At 44.6% G+C, this 18218-nt stretch overlaps 1 long non-coding RNA gene across 2 annotated transcripts; it reads right to left on the bottom strand.

The window, feature by feature from the left end:
• Positions 1 to 13982: 13982 nt before the first annotated feature.
• Positions 13983 to 16040, bottom strand: LOC136544783 (uncharacterized). 2 transcript variants are annotated; one of them, XR_010780833.1, is made up of 3 exons: positions 15813 to 16040; positions 14724 to 15740; positions 13983 to 14548 (listed from the first exon to the last, which is right to left on the bottom strand). It is a non-coding gene; the product is annotated as an uncharacterized lncRNA (long non-coding RNA). The 2 variants fall into 2 exon arrangements; XR_010780832.1 differs by having other exon boundaries at positions 13983 to 14536.
• Positions 16041 to 18218: the final 2178 nt, after the last annotated feature.

Below are 18218 nucleotides of genomic sequence, written 5' to 3'. Positions count from 1 at the left end.
GGCGGTTCAACTACGGTTCCCAATGTAGGCGCGCTCCGTCTTCCGAGGGGTGCGAGTTATTGCACCGTGATTAGTTCCACCACTGACGCGCCTATAGAAGATAGGCCCCCATGCACACAGTCGACCGCCACACCATCGCGCGTCAAGAAAGCGAAGCACCGCCCTTCCCACGCACACCTCGCCCTAGCCCTCGACCCGCCGCCACGCACAATGCCTCGCCGCTTGAAGACAACATGGGCGAGGCCGAACCCGTTGTCCTCACATCACCCCCCGACGTCTCCACCGACGCTGTCGTCCGAATCAGACCTCGAGGTGAACCTCGAGGATGATCCAGACTGTGAGACCGCATCGGAGGAGGAATCGGAACCTCTTCCAGTGGAGGAGGTCGTCTTCAACTCGTTGGAGATGGCTCGGAAGGAGGAGGAGGACCGGCACCTCTACGCCATCACACAGAAGGAGACCAACGACTGCATCCTGAAGCGTGTTGTTGAGATCTCCAAGGAGGAGGAGCACCGCCGTGAGGAGGAGGAGGAGCGTCGCCGTGAAGAGGAGGAGTGCCACCACCAGGAGGAGACCGAGCGGCGTCTCGCGATTTACACGGAACGGTGCCGGCGTAGGGCTAAGTGAAAGAAGCGCGAAGAGGACCGACGGCAGGGGGACGACGCATGCGGCAGCATCGGTAGTAATTAGTAGCACTACTGATTAATCAATGCCTTAGGTCGATGTACTAATTTACTGGTGCTGAAAAAAACCGTGTCGTCAAATCCTTTGTTTGATCATCATCACCTTGGGTTGATACTTTGCATTGCATATGACCTCTTGTTTTATTTGCTTACATATTGGATGTTGCATTTTGTATGACCTCGTTTTGCTTACCTCGTTGTCACGAAGACCGTAGTATATGATATGCTACGTACCGGAGATTGAGGGGCCAACAGGACTGTTGCTCTTCTATATAATATCGTGTTGCAGCATGTCTGTCATCTGTCACATCACTGCCGGGCTATTCTTTAAACCGACAGTGATTTCCATGTGTGGTTACAACATAAGTAAATTATCTTTTCCACATCTTTCGAACACCTCCTACTGGCTCAACGGTTAAGACCCCACAATTTAGCCTCCGATACCCGTGTTCGAATCCCGGGCGACCCAATTTTTTTGGTTTAATTTTATAATTTATTAAGCGGTCTAAAGGTCAAAACGATAAAATAAATAAACCATGGCACATATCCTATACTAGCGCAGCGGTTAAGTGTCTGAACTCTGTAGCTCGAGACCTGAGCTCGAACCCGAGGGCTGGCACAATTTTTTTTTAATTTTTTATATATCACTGCCGGTTTTCAAAATAAACCGACAGTGATAACAAACATCACTATCGGTTTCTTCTCATCACTGTCGGTTTCTTGAAATAGATAGTGATTATATATATTAAAAAATTCTTTTATATACTGAATGAATAGAAGCATATGTATTCCTATGTTGAAATGGCTTGATTTTTTTTTGACAAGCATGTACACCCAAATTAAGATCCCACACAGGATCTTAGGTTTTTCTAATCATTTTTTTATTAATTATATTTTTCTGTGTGCTGAATGAGACAAAAGATGGTGAATTTCATCTTGGACCCAATAGATTTTTTCATCCACCTCCATAAAATTCTTATCCCTAGGGCACATTAGAGCCTGTGTAAAAGTTTGGCACCATTCCGAATCTTTTCGTAGGTAGACTCAGTTCAACCTATAATTAAACGGTCTTGTCGCGCGAAAATTCAATTAAACCTTAGAAATTAGCAAACCTTCTCCGGAAAATCCCAAACTTGGTGTTTCCTTCACACGTGGCACGTGCAGGCCTAAGAAAAACTTTGAGACCAATATGACACCGAAATGCCTATGAACCATAGAAACCTTGATAACCTATGTGTATAGTCATGGTTCGATGAAATGGCACATGTACCTCTGTGAAGCATGTATACTCCGCCTATGTTGAAATGGCTTGAAATTTTTTTGGCAAGCATGTACAGCCAAATTAAGACCCCACACAGGATCTTAGGTTTTTCTGTTCATTTTTTATTTATTATATTTTTCTCTGTTTCAAATGAGACAAAAGAGGGTGAATTTCATCTTGGACCCAATAGATTTTTTCATCCACCTCCACAAAATTCTTATCCCTAGGGCACATTAGAGCCTGTGTAAAAGTTTGGCACCATTCTAGATCTTTTCGTAGGTAGACTCAGTTCAACCTATAATTAAACGGTCTCGTCGCGCAGAAATTCAATTAAACCTCAGAAAGTAGCAAACTATCTCCGGAAAATCCCAAACTTGGTGTTTCCTTCACATGTGGCACGTGCAAGCCTAAGAATAATTTTGAAACAAATACGACACTGGAATGTTACACGAATTACATGCATGACAATAATTAAACACACAAAGCCGTACATATTAAAATTAGAACCCAATTAAACTACGACCTTGAAAACCTAGCTAAATAAACATTAATTACTATCGGAATCACTGCCGGGATCGATCGAGCCACGCACACTAACATGCCTCTGTAGCCATATATGGTAATTGATGTCACGGATTATGTATCTGCTTGTATCGATGAAGTCCAATGCCCTAATGAGTACACTCTCTCGTGCCTCACAATACCGAAAGAATGGTCAGCCATAGATGTAACCTACTGAACGACCACTATCCCTATTAGTAATCCTTATGCAGTACTGGTGTCCTTCTATAGTGAGCTAGCCGAGGTTTCTATTGCAGAAGTCCCAATCGTACCCTAGTTGCTCCGTAGCTTGGTCTAGAATGGCCCACAAGCCACATGCAGCATAGGTAAGGTCCTGTAGCGCAATCTGCATATGGAGAAAAATAAAAAAAATTAGAGAATATTATTACAATAATAAACAACAAATAACCACGACTCAGGTATAAGTGACCATTTTACCACATCCGCATGGTTGTAGCTCGCAAACCATTCGCTTGCTTGCGGGACGGGGATATCACCAGCATTCAAAGCAAGTGCCTTGAAGTGCGAGAAATTAGGCACATCATGGATAATACGTCGAAGTGCTTCTAAACAAATACGCACGGTACTTAATTGGGCACTTATCACGTCCGGGCTCTGTATTCCCGTCCCGTGGATATGGTTCCGATGATTTGAACCCCTCATAGGGATGAAAAAACTGAGTTCACACGTCCATAGCCGACCACTTGCATTAGATGCCGTGTTCTCGACGATGTCCGAGATAAAGAACCAGCTAAGTGCTGTTCGTAGCCAATCTATTAGGGATATAGTCTGCGACATATATGCATGCAACAATGATATTAAACTAATTATAGTTATTTGTTAGCATAAAAAACAAAAGAGAATGAAAAATATTTCATACAATAGTAGGAACAGGGAACCGTGGAATGGCCACATTAAGAGCGAATGGCTCATCGCCAGGGTTCTTGTGGTGGGGGAGGTCCATTGTTCATACCACCTAATCGATAAAATGCAAAAAAAATATGAACATAAAATATATGCACAAAAAATTCTTCCAAGTAAAATGTGGCAACATAATTAAATATAGATCGAATGCAAGGAATAAGAATATATATAAATGTAGAATGCAAAGAAACATGAATATAAATATAGATCAAATGAATATAGATAGAATATTGGAGAAGACAACATATCAATACCATTGAAAAATGCAGGAGCCATGACCAAATCATGTAGAGAGAGACTGGATGTCTTGAGAAGTGAGAGTAAAATGTGAGAAATAAGATTGAGAGAGTTTGTGGGTGGGTGGGATCGATGTATGTGGCCGGCAGTTTGTTTTATATAGGGGGGCATGGACATCACTGCCGGTTTTTAAATAGAACTGATAGTGAAGGTGACTATCACTGCCGGTTTCTAAATAGAACCGACAGTGAAGGTGCATATATGTGAATGATATATTTATTTAGATACTACAGTGGAAAAGTTTTAACAAAAACGATATATCTATTTAGATAGTAATGAATTACATCAAAAAATTAGAAATAAGTTACATATACAATAACAAAGACCTTACACTAAAATTACATATACGATAACAAAGACCTATTTGCATACAGGTCAATGTTACTATCAATGTGTATCAACATATTATAATTTAACCACCTCAGTAGCATTCTTCTAGCACCAACTAGGGTCAAACAACAGCACCGAGGTGGCTTACGAGCTATACCGGTTGGAGATGATAAGGTGGCATCGATGAATCCATGTCTCTGCTATATAGTCTAGAGCACATCGGATTCAGCTCGGCACCACAGCGGATGGCTCTGTGAACCTCGTGGCATCTCCAATCTTCAGCGTTGCTCTATTTTCAGTAGCATTCTTCTAGTACCTCATGTGTGCACAATTTTGGTGGACTACGATGCATAACGATATCTATGGTTTGTTGTGAGAGGAAAACATTGTATCATGGCTGATAAGGCCTGGCTGAAATCAACATGCATGGAGAGACTAGCTCCTGGCCAAGGGCCATTTTATAGGGGCTAGCAGTCATGGTACATTTTTATTTCTGAACTAAAGTTGTCGGGGTAGGTGGGAGCAGTGTTCCAACGGTTGTGGTCAATGGAACACTGTTGGCATGTCAGGAGCATCTATATATCATTGTCGGTTTTAGTTTAAAAACCGACAGTGAATGGGGCCTTCTGTGTCGGTTTGAGCAACCGACTATGATAGAAGCTATCACTGCTGGTTTTAAAACCAAAACCGGCAGTGAAGGGCCCTGCCGCCAACTTTAGGTAAAAAAACATTGTCGGTTTGGAGCCTGCCATCGCAGCCTTTTGTAAAAAATATAAAAAAGTTTGGCCCGCCTGAGATTCGAGCGTGGGTCACGAGGTCGAGAGTGCGCGACCTTAACCGCTGAGTTAGGATAGGGAGTTCGGTTAGGATGGTTGTATTTTTTCTTTTATCCCATTGTAATGCATTACTAAATAATAAATGCAAAATCAAAAAAGTTTGGCCCACCTAGGATTCGAGCGTGGGTTTCAGAGTACAGAGTGCGCGGCCTTAACCGCTGAGCTAGAATAGGGAGTTCACTTATTTTGCTTTTCTTTCTTTATTTATTAATAGAAATAATACAGTTAGTTTATATTCTAAAATAACACAAAAATTTGTGTCTTGATTATTTAATTCTATGATAATGAATTAATGGTCTATAATTATCAAATAATAGTGTTTGTGAACATCATCTTAATATTTGATTACATAGTTAATAATTAAATATTCAGTGCGAATTACTGATACAACGTCTGCATAATGATTACATAGTTAACAATAATCTAACTATCCTTAGGTCCATCAACAATGAGGGCCTCATTGTGATCAATTCGTACGTAAGTAGGTTCATCACCCTCTTGAAGGATAGGTAGAGGTACGTTCGCCCCGAATGGAGGCATTTCCTGATAGCCCCTGTAGTCTTCTTCGTCCGTCACTCCATCGACACCGACAATCTTCCTTTTTCCTTCTAGGACTACTTTTAGCCTTCCTTTTGTCTTGTTGTCCCTTGCATAGAAGACTTGCATAACATCTCTTGCAAGGACGAAGGGGTCGTCTCTATATGCGGTCTTAGTAAGATCAACGGTAGTGAACCCTTCGCTGTAGTGTTGATTTCCTCGAGCCGGACCCACTGGCAGCGAAAAAGAGCTGCCTTCAACAAACCGTAGGCTAGCTCCCATATCTCCTCTATGAAACCATAGTATGTCGCCTGCACGTTGACGTTCTTGTCGTGAGCATCAAAACGAACACCACAATTTTGGTATGTGTACTTTCCATCTTGCTTTTTTGTGTAAAATGTGAATCCATTGATCTCATACCCTTGGTACTTAAGATATGTACTCGAAGGTCCCTTGGCTAAGGCATCCAGTTGATTACCCAACTTTATTCCAAGCAAGCGACGTCGCAACCAGCTGACAAATTCCTCCTTATGCTTTTTATCCAGCCAAGCCTGTGACCTGCTCGGATATAGAGTTTGCAGCGATTGCCTGTGCTCATCAATGTATGGCATCACACCCTCGGCTTGCTGGACAACAGCGAACTGTTCCTGTCTGAAAGAAATAGGGTCATCTACTATAACGGATTTCTCCCTGATCATTCCTTTGCCGCGTAGTCTTCCATCATGACGAGATTCTGGAACTTTGACCCTTTTGATTTCTAGATAATATGTGCAAAACTCAATGGCCTCCTCTATTGACCATTCTTCAACCATGCCCCCTTCCAACCTGAATCTGTTCCTAACATACCTTCTGAAAACTTTCATCAATCTTTCGAAAGGAAACATCTGATGCAGGTACATTGGGCCAAGGGCTCTAATTTGGTCAACAAGATGAATGAGCAGATGCAATGAGATATCAAAGTAAGTCGGCGGGAAATGCATTTCAAGCCTAATGAGAGTTTTGGCTATGTCTCGCTGTAGCTGCTCTAGCGTGGACACATCAATGACCTTTTTTGAGATCGCGTTGAAGAACGAGCAAAGCTTTATGATTGGGGCACGGACCTTTGGGGGGAGGATACCACACAGGGCAACAGGGAGCAGCTAAGTCATAATGACATGACAGTCATGGGCCTTCATAGGGCCATAGTTGAACTTGAGTTCTCTCATGTTCACTAGCCTCTTTGGGTTCGCATAGTAGCCCGTCGAGACTTTGAGTTCATTAAAGAAAGAAATAAGTGCACGCTTTTCTTCCTTCTTCAATGTCCATGACGCAACCAGAAGTTCGAACTGGCCATTCTCTAGCTCCACGGGATGCAGCTTCTTCCTGGTTCCCAAGTGTTGTATGTCTAGGCATGTGGCTAGTGAATCCTTCGATGTCCCCCTAGTGTCCATCAAGGTGTTAAGAGTGTTAGCGCACATGTTTTTAGTGATGTGCATGGGATCAAGACAGTGGCGTACACTTAGAAATGGCCAGTAAGGTAGTTTCTAGAAAACCAATTTTTTCTTCCAAACGCTCCCATCAGGCGCTCCTACTGCATTGTCCCCCTTCCTACGGACAACCTCCAGTTTGTTGAGTTCTCAAAGTATCGCAGGCCCGTCTCGATATTTTGGAGCTAAGCGTTTCTCAATAGTATAGTTGAAATCTTTTCTGTTCCTGCGGTAAGGGTGATCCTTAGGTAGGAACCTACGGTGTCCCATATAAACTATCTTTGAGTTATTTGGCAGATTTACGCATCGGTGTCGTCCAAGCACTCGACACATCTAGTATAGCCTTTTGTCTTCTCTCCTGACAACGAACCTCGACCTGGCAGGTCGGTGATTTTAGCGATAAGTACTCCCTTGATCATGACATGTTCCTTTTTGTACTCGTCTCAAACATCCGACACACCCTTTTCAAACATCTCCACTAGTTCATCGATCACTGGTTCCAGAAACATGTCGATGTCATTCCCAGGCTTTCTTGGCCCTTGGATCAGTAGTGGCATCTGGATGTACGACCGCTTCATATAGACCCAAGGTGGAAGGTTGTATATATAGAGCGTCACTGGCTAGGTGCTATGATTGCTTCTAACCTGGTCGAAAGGATTCATCCCATCTGTGCTCAAAGCAAACCAAAGGTGCTTTACCTCTCCACCGATGTCCTTATAGAACATAGTATTGATAGTCCTCCAGTCATGCCCATCGGCGGGGTGCCTCATCATTGTATCTTTCTTACGCTCTTCGCCATGCCAGCACAACAGCTTGGTTAACTTTGCACATGCAAACAGCCTATGCACCTGGGGAGCTATATGGAAATACCAAACGACATTTATGGGACCTCCTCTAGTCTTGGTACCCTCATCTGATGGCCCTTCCTTGTACCGTGGAGCTTCACATTGGGGCACTTGTCCAAGTCTTTGTATTTTTCTCCACGGTACAATATGCAATCATTGGAACATGCGTGGATTTTTTCAACCTCGAGGCCGATGGGACAGATCATTTGCTTAGCCAAGTATGTCTTTTCTGGCAACTCATTTTTTCTAGGAGCATTTTCCTTATTATACCTAACAACTGATCAAAGCCTTTATCGCTCAATCCGTTTATCGATTTGAACTCTAACAGCATGATGTTGGCTTCCAGTTTGCTCATTGGACAATTCCTATACAATGGTGTTTTGCCATCTTGTCTTATTTTCTCTAGCTTTCTCAGCTGTCTTTCACTAAGACATCCGGTCTCTACATTATGTAGCAGCTAAGAAATGCCATCGTTATCCTCGGTGTCGTCAGCTAGCGTATTCCTAAACACATTACTAACTGTGGCCATAGGTTCTGTGTTGACACCGGGTTCCTCGTCAGCATCGTGGATGGCTACGTCAGGCATGTCCACATCATTATCGTTTTCCCGTAGAACATTCACACCAACCTCGCCATGCATAGTCCATATCGTATAGTTTGGCATGAACCCCCTGGTAATCAAGTGCGATCGTATAGACTCAATTTGACGAAAGTTCCTATGATTCTTACAATCTTTGCATGGCAGAAGACATGGTTCCCATTCCCAGCATGGGCTTTGGCATCGGTGATAAACTGGCTGACGCCATGCATGTACCGCTTGTCCGTTTGGGACAGATGTATCCACTCTCGATCCATCTCTGCACAAAAAAATACTGAGACAGTAATTACAAAGAATTAATAAGAAATCGAGCTTCATGAACAACAATTGTAGCTCAAAAGTACCATTTTTGGAAAACATTATTATACACTAATTATTGAAAAATTGAAATTGGTAGCCCCGGCCCTGTAAATTGAAAATCGTAGTAAAAAACAATTATTGCACAATATTGAAGAACAACTATTCTACTCTACTTCTAAGAACTAATTATAGCATCACATACTAACAATGATGATCTTGACCACCATGGAATAATTAGCTAGGAATTTAAATGTGTTCATAGACACCAACCTTTTGGATGATGGATTCACCATAATTTGAGCCTGGCACAAATGTCCAATTGAAAAAGTGCTCTCTAGAATGGAGAAAGAACTAGAATGAGAATCAAGCAATGTAGTCATCAAAACAAAGCTAATTAAGCAACAAAATCAAAGGAGTCGATGTTTGTTACTAACCTTAAAGCAAAAAGATCAAGCCATTCTTTAAAATCCAAGCACTAGCTTCATGGTGAAGAGCAGCCGCAACAATGGAGGGAAGGGTGCAAACGCGCGCCTCTATTCTCGGGATGGAAGAGAGGAGAAAGGAGAGGATGGCTGTAGCCTTTTTGTGTTGTAGGCTTATCACCGTCGGTTCTTGGCTAGAACCGACAGTGATAGAGCCCTATTATTGTCGGCTCTTGGCTTAAACCGATAGTGATGAGTGCCCGCCGAAACACTGCCAGTTCAAGCCACAAACCAGCAGTGATGTGGTCCTTCACTGCTGGTTTTAGCCCAGCTCCAATTATTTTTTCATTTTCAAGCTCATAACTGGCAGTGAAGGTACATCACTGCCGGTTCTCACAAATCCGGCAGTGATGAGGCCGGCAGTGATGTGTAAATTTGACGTAGTGAATGGCATTGCAACCAAACTGACCCAAACATGATATGGGGGACATCATCAACTGTTTTTCAGTCGGAAAACTAGGATATGAGTACTCGACATGGCCACCATTGAGTGACGGATTACAAGATATGCAATCCAAACGAAATGTCCACCTATGATGCCTAGAATCATCTGCAAGACTACAACCCAATGCAAACACACCACAAATATTAAATATAATGTTGCGTGTGCGTGCACAGGAAGTAATATTAGTATCACATTAATCGTTAAAGACGCGCTAGTTAAAAAAATAAATCCTCAAAATTCTCACAAAAATAAAAAAATATTTATTCTTTAATCTAGTAGACTTTAAATTTACATTCCAATTATCTATCTCTTTAGTTATGAAAGACAATACAAAGTAAATCCCAGAATTTGCTTTTTGAATTCCAATTATCCATCATTACTGCACTTTTTAGCGGTGAGTAAAAATGGTTTGCAGAGGCGGACAAGCCCCCTACACTCCGCTATGAGGTACGTGTTAATGAAGCATTAACAAAGATGGGGCTCTCGCCTATGAAAATAGAATTAAAAAAATAGCCACCACACAGGCATGCCTCACTACATCGAGTCCATCCCAGCCCATCTAAGCCTGTCAGCGAGCCCATCGCATCATTCTCGGGCCATCGCCATTGAGCACAACGCTCCATGCGAGCCACAACAAGTGTCAAAGATCTGCACAGTCTTATCCACCAAGTGTTTCTCCATAGCCACTCCTTGTCCGCAATGGCCACATAGTGCTTGCCCTCCTCCTACTCCTTACCCACCTCTAGAGAGAGAGGGGGGGAAGATGTGATGACGGCTAGGTCCCATGAAGTAGAGAGGTAGAAGAGTAAGGATGAAGAAGTGTGATGGAGTTCTCATCGGTCCAAAATGAAGATCTACACAACCTCACCATTGATGGAGAAGATCTGGGAACCTCGTCATGTGTCACCTTGGGCTAGTCGTGCGCTGGTCTTGGCCTCATTGTTGTGATGGGTGGCTAGAGCCATGTACTCCGCCTATTGGTGGACTAGGGCCAAAATGTGACACTGGATCTGCTCGTAGGCCACGCGCCACCGACAATTGGAGGGTTAGGCCTGCGCCACCACCGGATACCCTCTGGGCCGTGCATTACCACTACTGGGTAGAAGGCTGGCACTATGCCACTGCCAGAATCTACACTACCGCTACCACTGGACTGCGTTGCCTCCATTGGATCTGAGCCTCATGACCCACCACCCTTGCCCTTGGCTATGCCTCATGCCTCGACTGTAGCGGGCATTGCCATAGGAAGCAGGGTGAAGGAAGGAGGAGGGGGATAGGGTTGGGGTGGCGAGCAGCAGCGGAGGAGTGGAGAGAGGGTGTTGGTGGAGAGGATGTGGAAGAGGGAGGGAGGGGACGAAGGGAGATGGACTATTTAGGCTCGGGTTCTCTTCGCCCTATTTATATATCTGAAAATTGTTGTGTATTTTGGGATGCAAGCACTTTTTGCCCTCTTTTGTAATCCTAAAATCTTTTTGTAGTAGAGCATTATGAAAAAAATACAATATAACCCCTTGAATTTCTATCTAAATTATTCACACCTACATTTATAAAGATAGACTAAAGTATCCCTCAAATATATGTCAACATACCAATATAATCTATTATGGAAAATAACTCAATAACCATAAAGTAAGCTATATATGTTTCTAAATTTCACACTTCTACCACTATTAAATGAAAAGTTAGCATAATGCTATTTGCCATCAAGTAAAGTAAGTAAATATGAATATATTTGAATAAATATTTTTTAGTAATTTATTAACGATAATGCTCTCTACCGAGCGTCCGTATGGTTGGACAGGACAGACCCGCCTGTCCCCGCGCCTTGCGTGCCCTACTCACGCCTCATGCCTCGCGCCCCCACCCACGCCTCGTGCCTTGCGCGCGCTACTCTCGCCTCGCGTCACCCGCGCCTCACACCGCGCGCCACTTACGCCTCACGCCTCACGCTACGCTCTGCCGCACCTGGCCCCTCCTGCCCGGACTCACATTGGGCACAACTAAGGTCTAACCTCCACGCAGTGGCATCGAGCTTCGTGCCGGCGTCAAGCTCCGCTTCAATGAGCGTCCATTTGGGGCAACAAGTAGATGAGCACATGTTGCAACCGTATGTTTCATGCGTTTCAGATGTATGATGCATATGTTTTATCTGGATGTTGCAAAAGTAGATCTGGTGTTGTATATGTTGCAATGACTATACACGTATGTTGCAAGTATATGTTTTAAATGTTTTAGTTGTTTCAAATATATGTTGCAAGTGTTTTATCTGGATGTTGCATATGTTGTACTGGCTATACACGTATGTTGCAAGTATATGTTTCAAATGCTTCAACTATTTCAAACGTATGTTGCAAGTGTTTTATCTAGATATTGCATATGTTGCAGTGCCAATACACATATGCTACGAGCGTATATTGTAAATGTTTCATCTATTTTAGACATATGTTGCAGCAAATGCTTTATGTTGCAAGTGTTTTATGAGTAGCGTGGCAACGGGGCGCAGGCGAAGGTGGTCCCCTCGGGCGCAACGGGTGCGGCAGCAGGCGCGGAGCACAAAGTTGTAGGCGTGGAGCAGGCGTGGAGCACGAAGTTGCATCAATGGGTAGGTAGCAAGCGCGGAGCAGGAGGCGAAGCGGAGCATGAAGCGCATCCATGGGCCGGCAGTAGGCACGAAGCACGAGATGAAGCGGAGCACGAAGCTACATCCATAGGCGCCCTAAGGGTATCATCATGAAAATGGACGGGCAGCAGGCGCAGGCATTCCGGACGAACGCCGCGTCCGGACGTCCGAGCGCTAGTCTCTCCTATTTATTATTACTAGGAAAAATACCTATGCGTTGCAACGGGAATAAAATAATGTCCAACCATAGAAAATAGGGAAAATTAGTTCTATAGCACCGAAAAAATCGTGTTTTTGAAAAATACCATTGAAAGATCTCCAACACGTGAAATGCCATCGAAAGAGTCCTCCGTTACCCATAACTAGCATTCTGTCACGGTTTAGAGGTAACACCTTGAATTCACCGTCCTCGCCTTCTTCTTCCCATCTGCTCATCTCCCCTTTTTCCCTTCCGCTGAGAACCAGTGGACAAGCCCCTCTCCCTTCTGCGTCAGCTTCGGCTTAGATGGAGTCCATGCGCGCTAGGGTCCAGATGATGCGCACGGGCAGACGGGTGATGAACAGTTCATGCGGCGTGGCTCTTGCTCCACCTCGTAGCCGACAGCTCTAGCCTGTGCGAGGGCAGGCAGCTCGCGTAAGGTAGCGAGTGCGGCGGGTCACGGTTGCGAGCACGGATGCGCGAGCGCAGAAAACGGCGAGATGGATCCTCGGCTGGGTGGCTCCGTCGGCCCGCATGGAACCACCGGCAGCCAGGCGGGCGGACGAGCGCCAAGGCGAACAGGCACACAGCGCAGCGAGGTAGGACATCAAGTTCAAGACGTAGGCGGCGCACGGCGATGTCGGGCCGCGGCTGCACACCCTGCAGGCACACCACGGCGACGTCGTTGCGTTCCACTTCCACCTGCTACTTGAGGAACACCAAATAAAACTTCACCTCGACGCCGTCGAAGTGCTGCTGCGTCTCGGCATTTGCCATCGAGCTCCAGGCCTCCAGCACCGACTGGCGCAAGACTTTGGCATCGGCGTAGCCGCGCACCTCGGCGCCAGCACCAACCAGCGTCCGCGCGTGGGGGCCTCTCTATCGCATCGTCGTCACTCGTCCCCATAGGCCGGTGGCCACACACGGGAAGCTTCGTCGTCGTCATCACCGAGCACTCCGACACCAGCACCATGGCTCCTTTCCCTCTACGTTAACCCAGGTTGGGTTGAGATCATTTTGTTTTGTTTCTCCCTCTTCTTTCTTAAGTCGCATGCATGGAGGCCGGTCATCATCAAACTAGCATGTGATGATATATATCATGGTCTAGTGCTCTACTGAACATGCCACACACATATGCACAGGTGCGAACGCCATGGCGCCATGTACGGCTCGCGCGGGGCAACTAGCTCGAGGGCAGACAGCTCGTGCGGGGCGGCGAGCGTGGCAGTCGCGGCCTCGCTGGCATAGAGCACAGCAAGGAGGACGCTCGACCGGGTGGCACACTGCACGCTGGGCCAGGCTGCGCACCCAGACTCTGATACGCCTAAGCCGGAGCTCAGGAAGGAGAGGGGCTTGTTTACTAGTGCTCACTGCTTAGAACATGGGATGGAAAGGAGAAGGCGAGGAGCTAAACGGTGGATTCACGGTGTTTGCTCGAAATGGTTACAGAATGGTACTTTCCATTAACGGGGATTGTTTCGATGTTATTTCACGTGTCTGAGATCTTTTAATGGTATTTTCCGGAAACGCGATTCTTTCAATGCTATAGAACCAATTTTCCCTAGAAAATACACCAAGATATAGTTCAACGGTAGCAACAACATCATAGGCAACTGCCAGCCTTTGCAAGTGATACTTAGATCAGTAGCTCTTTTTGGTTTTCTATGAACCAATTTTACAGATAAACCTTTGGAACTGGACGGAAGAGGGTGCAACATAACAGGCTTACTTTCACTAATAGCGCTTCTGTCACATCTTTGGAAAAATGTAGTAAATGTGAATGTACTCGCAGCATGTGGTTGGCTGACAAAGTTTATCTGACCATCCATTAAACATTTCCTGGTGGTCAATCCAATTTCAGTACCACTCGCCTGCGTGAGAAGTGTAAACACCTTGCCTTGGGCATCCAATGGTGTGGACATCAGACTATCAGAGGGCATTTCATTTTCTCATAAGCAAAAGCTTGAAGCTTTCCCAACTATTTCAGCTATCAGCAGCTTCAAAACCACTTAAGTGTGTTGAGAGAAACACTGGTTGCTACAGCAGTTTTCTCATATTTGTATGCATTAATCCCATTTGCCACTGGCTCAACTTCGGCTTTTGTTGCAAGATTTGAGAGATATGCAATATGAACTTGTTAAAAAATATGTCCCTGTTCTGTGAACTGTCAGTGCAAGCAAATATAAATCATAAACTTAAGCTAGCAACAAACTTCAGAGTACTAATTAAACACTGCAGTACATTTTGCTAAAACTATGTGGTTCTATCCCTAGTCGAGAAGATAAAATGGCCCTCGTTGTTTGCAGACATGCTTGGAAGGAAAGGTCATGCACGCTTACCTTAGTTGAGTTGCCCACTAAATTTGTAATTTTCTGTCAAGATCTTCCAGGATCACCCAACAAAATTTCAGGAACTCTTTTAGAGACATATACAGCAAGCTACAATTTTACAAAATAAAAGGTAATTAGTAAGGATAGAACAATAAGTTAGATATGCCCGGATGTATGATTATGAAACAAGTATCATTCAAAAGCCTGACAATACTCAGACAACAACAAAACATTTTAATCCCAAGGAAGTTGGTATTGGCTAGACATGAAACTGAAAACCAACAAGTCTCTACTATATTTTTTAAAAAAAACAGTCTCCTATGAAAAGCACCATTTGTCATCAGACACTACTCCACACAATTGCAGTACATAACGTGGTGTTGGTTTTATTTAACGGACAGAGCAGACACTTAGGGGTGACCTGAGCTATCATGGCCAGGATGTTTGCAGTCCAAACCACCAGCAAATATTGACCCATGGATGATGGATCCAGCAACGGTGCAGTTACCAAATGTGAAATACTTGCTGTTCAGCACTTGTTCAGCAATTCAGCTATATAATATGACATCTCTGTAGCAACGCGTGATAGTCAAAGCACACTATTTGTAGATATGAAACAATTTGAAAATTGAAAGAGAGAACCTGAAAGATAATAGAACCTCAAAAAAAGAAAAAGAAAAAGAATGAACACTCAAAACCGTTTGGTTCCCCTAGATGATCTCTTAGCCCTGGTGGAGGGCCATTCTATACATCACTTGCTGACTTCGACTCAGCGTTCAGAGGATCATCTCCCTGTTCAGTATCTTTTTTCTGCTTGTGATCATGGTCTGCTAACTCCACAAATTCTTCATCTTGACTTCATTAGTGCGCCCAATTTGATTCACGCCTCCTGACACATCTCTGACTTTGGGGATTGTCCTTGGGCTACCAAAAGAGATCCAAAAATTGAGTATCTTGTAAGAAATTGCAAAAGGAAACAATTCCCGATGCTCCCAAAACACCAGCACTCTAATCCAAACCGAAACACTGTCAGATCCAAAATAAAACATAGTCAGACTGGAAAAACGATGGGGTGCAACGGATTGGTGGTAGTGGTACCTGGGATTGTCCCTCCGCGACCTAGATAAGGACTGCAGGTGTCTCCCGTGTGATTCGCGCCCGTCACCTCTAAGGACTGCAGGTGCAGCGGATTGGTACCTACGATCTTCACTCCGTGCCCTGTACGAGGGGTGGGGGCGCCTCCGTGTGAATCACGCCCGTCGCGCCGGGACGCCTCGAGCACCTCCGTCGCCATCATCGTTTTCTCCCCTTCCGTTTCAACCTCCAAAATTTCCAGTGCTCTAGGATAAGAGCTCTGTATACCATATCCCAATGGAACCTTTTATAAATAGGAAAAATTGAAGAACTATGTGTTCAACATGGAGTTCATGTCTAACTTACCATGGATTTTTTTTTCCCAGATCCGAGCCGGTGTCTTCGTTCAATTGGAATTGGATACCGCTTTTTCCTTTCCTTCGATTGAATTCCGTTTTTTCCACGAACCGAGCTGGTGTCTTTGTAGCCTTGGATCCTGATTCCTTTTGGCTATCCGGTGAAGCGTCGGCGAAGCCATTAACGACGGACACCGCGGCGCGCCGGCTTGTCGGAAGAACGCGGCGACAGCGGCCTTGCACGATGGACCAATGCAGCGGTGGCGCTGTGCGCTGGAACGAAGCAACGGCCGCGCGGAGAGACGAGCCCGACGCCATGAACGTCGGCAACCGCTGCGGCACGGGGAGACAGAGCCCGACGGCATGAACGACGGCCACCGCGGCGATGCCGGCTTCTAGGAAGAACACCGGGGTGCTGTGCGCCGGAACAAAGAAGCTGCGGCGTAGGGAGATGAGCGAGCTCGCCGATGCAGCGGCGGCGCGGGAAGACGAGCGAGCGGCGGCACGGATTGTGGAGAAAAATTCTATCGTTTTTTTTAAGGACAGCAGCGACTCAACTTGGGCTAAGGCAGTAAGTCCAGCGGGCACGAACGAGTGGGCCAACTGTTGGGCCACGATGAATGGGTTGGACGAAAAAAAAAAACGCTAGAAATTTTGCCTTTTCATTACTAGGAATATGGATAGAAGCGTATACTAATCCGAATTAGTTTGCTATATATTCGGCTGACTGGTCAGCCAGCTTGTTCTGTTTTTTTTTCAGCCGGAACAGTGTTTTTCTCTCACAACATTCCAGCATAAACAGTTTTTTTCCCAGCATGAACAGTAATAATCCAGTTCGGCCGAGCACTCCCATATATAGTCCATGACCCAATCTCTTGATCCATACTTTATGCGAGTTAGAATACGGCACGTCTGTACTATATAGTGACATAGTGTCCAATTCCAAGACGTGTTATTGGACTAGACGATACAAACAACATCAAAAGTTTGCCTGCTGTGAAGTCTTTCTTGTACTACTAGGCCTTGTTTAGATTGCAAATTTTTACAATCCAGACACTGTAGCACGTTTCGTTTGTATTAAACAGTGTTTGCAGTCGAGGGCATGCGGCCGGATCCAATCCAATCATCCTCCGAGGCGGCAATCCCTTTCAAATCTGGGCTTTAAAAGATCATCATCGAACCCCGATCGAGGCAGCAAAGTGTATCTCGTCCTCCTTCAGATCCATCCTTGCCGCCCCTGCCTGCATGCCATGGCGCTGCGCAATCTGTCCAGCGCTCCTCCCAGGGCTCCGGATCCGGAACCCCATGACGATGAGCCGCCTCTAGCAGACACCTCTGACTCTGAGGTAGCAGACTCCTCTGACTCTGAGGTAGGCCGTTCGATCGCTAGCTCTTGATGATGGATCACGTTGGCAAGCACCAAACCACACTGCACAAACAGTGCAGTACGAAACTCGCCGTAAGATGCATCTTGCAAGGAACTTCTCTCCTCAAAGCTTTTTTGTTGCAACTTGCAAAGTACCATAGTCCAGATTCCAGAACCTTCCATCAGTATATTGAAGGTTTTGTTAATTTTACTGAATGTAGGTGTAGTTTAATTTACTCCGTAAAGGAGTACCCTACCCTAGCCCTTGTTTAGTTCCCAAAATTTTGCAAAAATTTTTAGATTCCCCGTCATATCGAATCTTTGGACACATGCATGAAGCATTAAATATAAATTAAAAATAAAACTAATTAAACAGTTTAGACGAAATTCACGAGACGAATCATTTAAGCCTAATTAGACTATGATTGGACACTAATTGTCAAATAACAACGAAAGTGCTACAGTACCATTTCCCAAAAAAATTCGCCAACTAAACAAGGCCTTAGCCAAAATCGTTTCTTTTTATTCGTCCTCGTTGCCCTCTTATTATCGTCCTAGATAGAGAAACGTAAATTTATGTTGACCTCAGTATTTCTTAACTTTATATCCATATATATATATATATATATATATATATATATATATATATATATATATATATATATATATATATATATATATATATACTGCTACTATATAAGCGTTTTT

The sequence above is a fragment of the Miscanthus floridulus genome, chromosome 3 (assembly GCF_019320115.1).
Source record: "Miscanthus floridulus cultivar M001 chromosome 3, ASM1932011v1, whole genome shotgun sequence".
Taxonomy (NCBI): domain Eukaryota; kingdom Viridiplantae; phylum Streptophyta; class Magnoliopsida; order Poales; family Poaceae; genus Miscanthus; species Miscanthus floridulus.
Note: the sequence above shows the minus strand (reverse complement) of the source record. Positions and strands in the feature narration are given on the sequence as shown.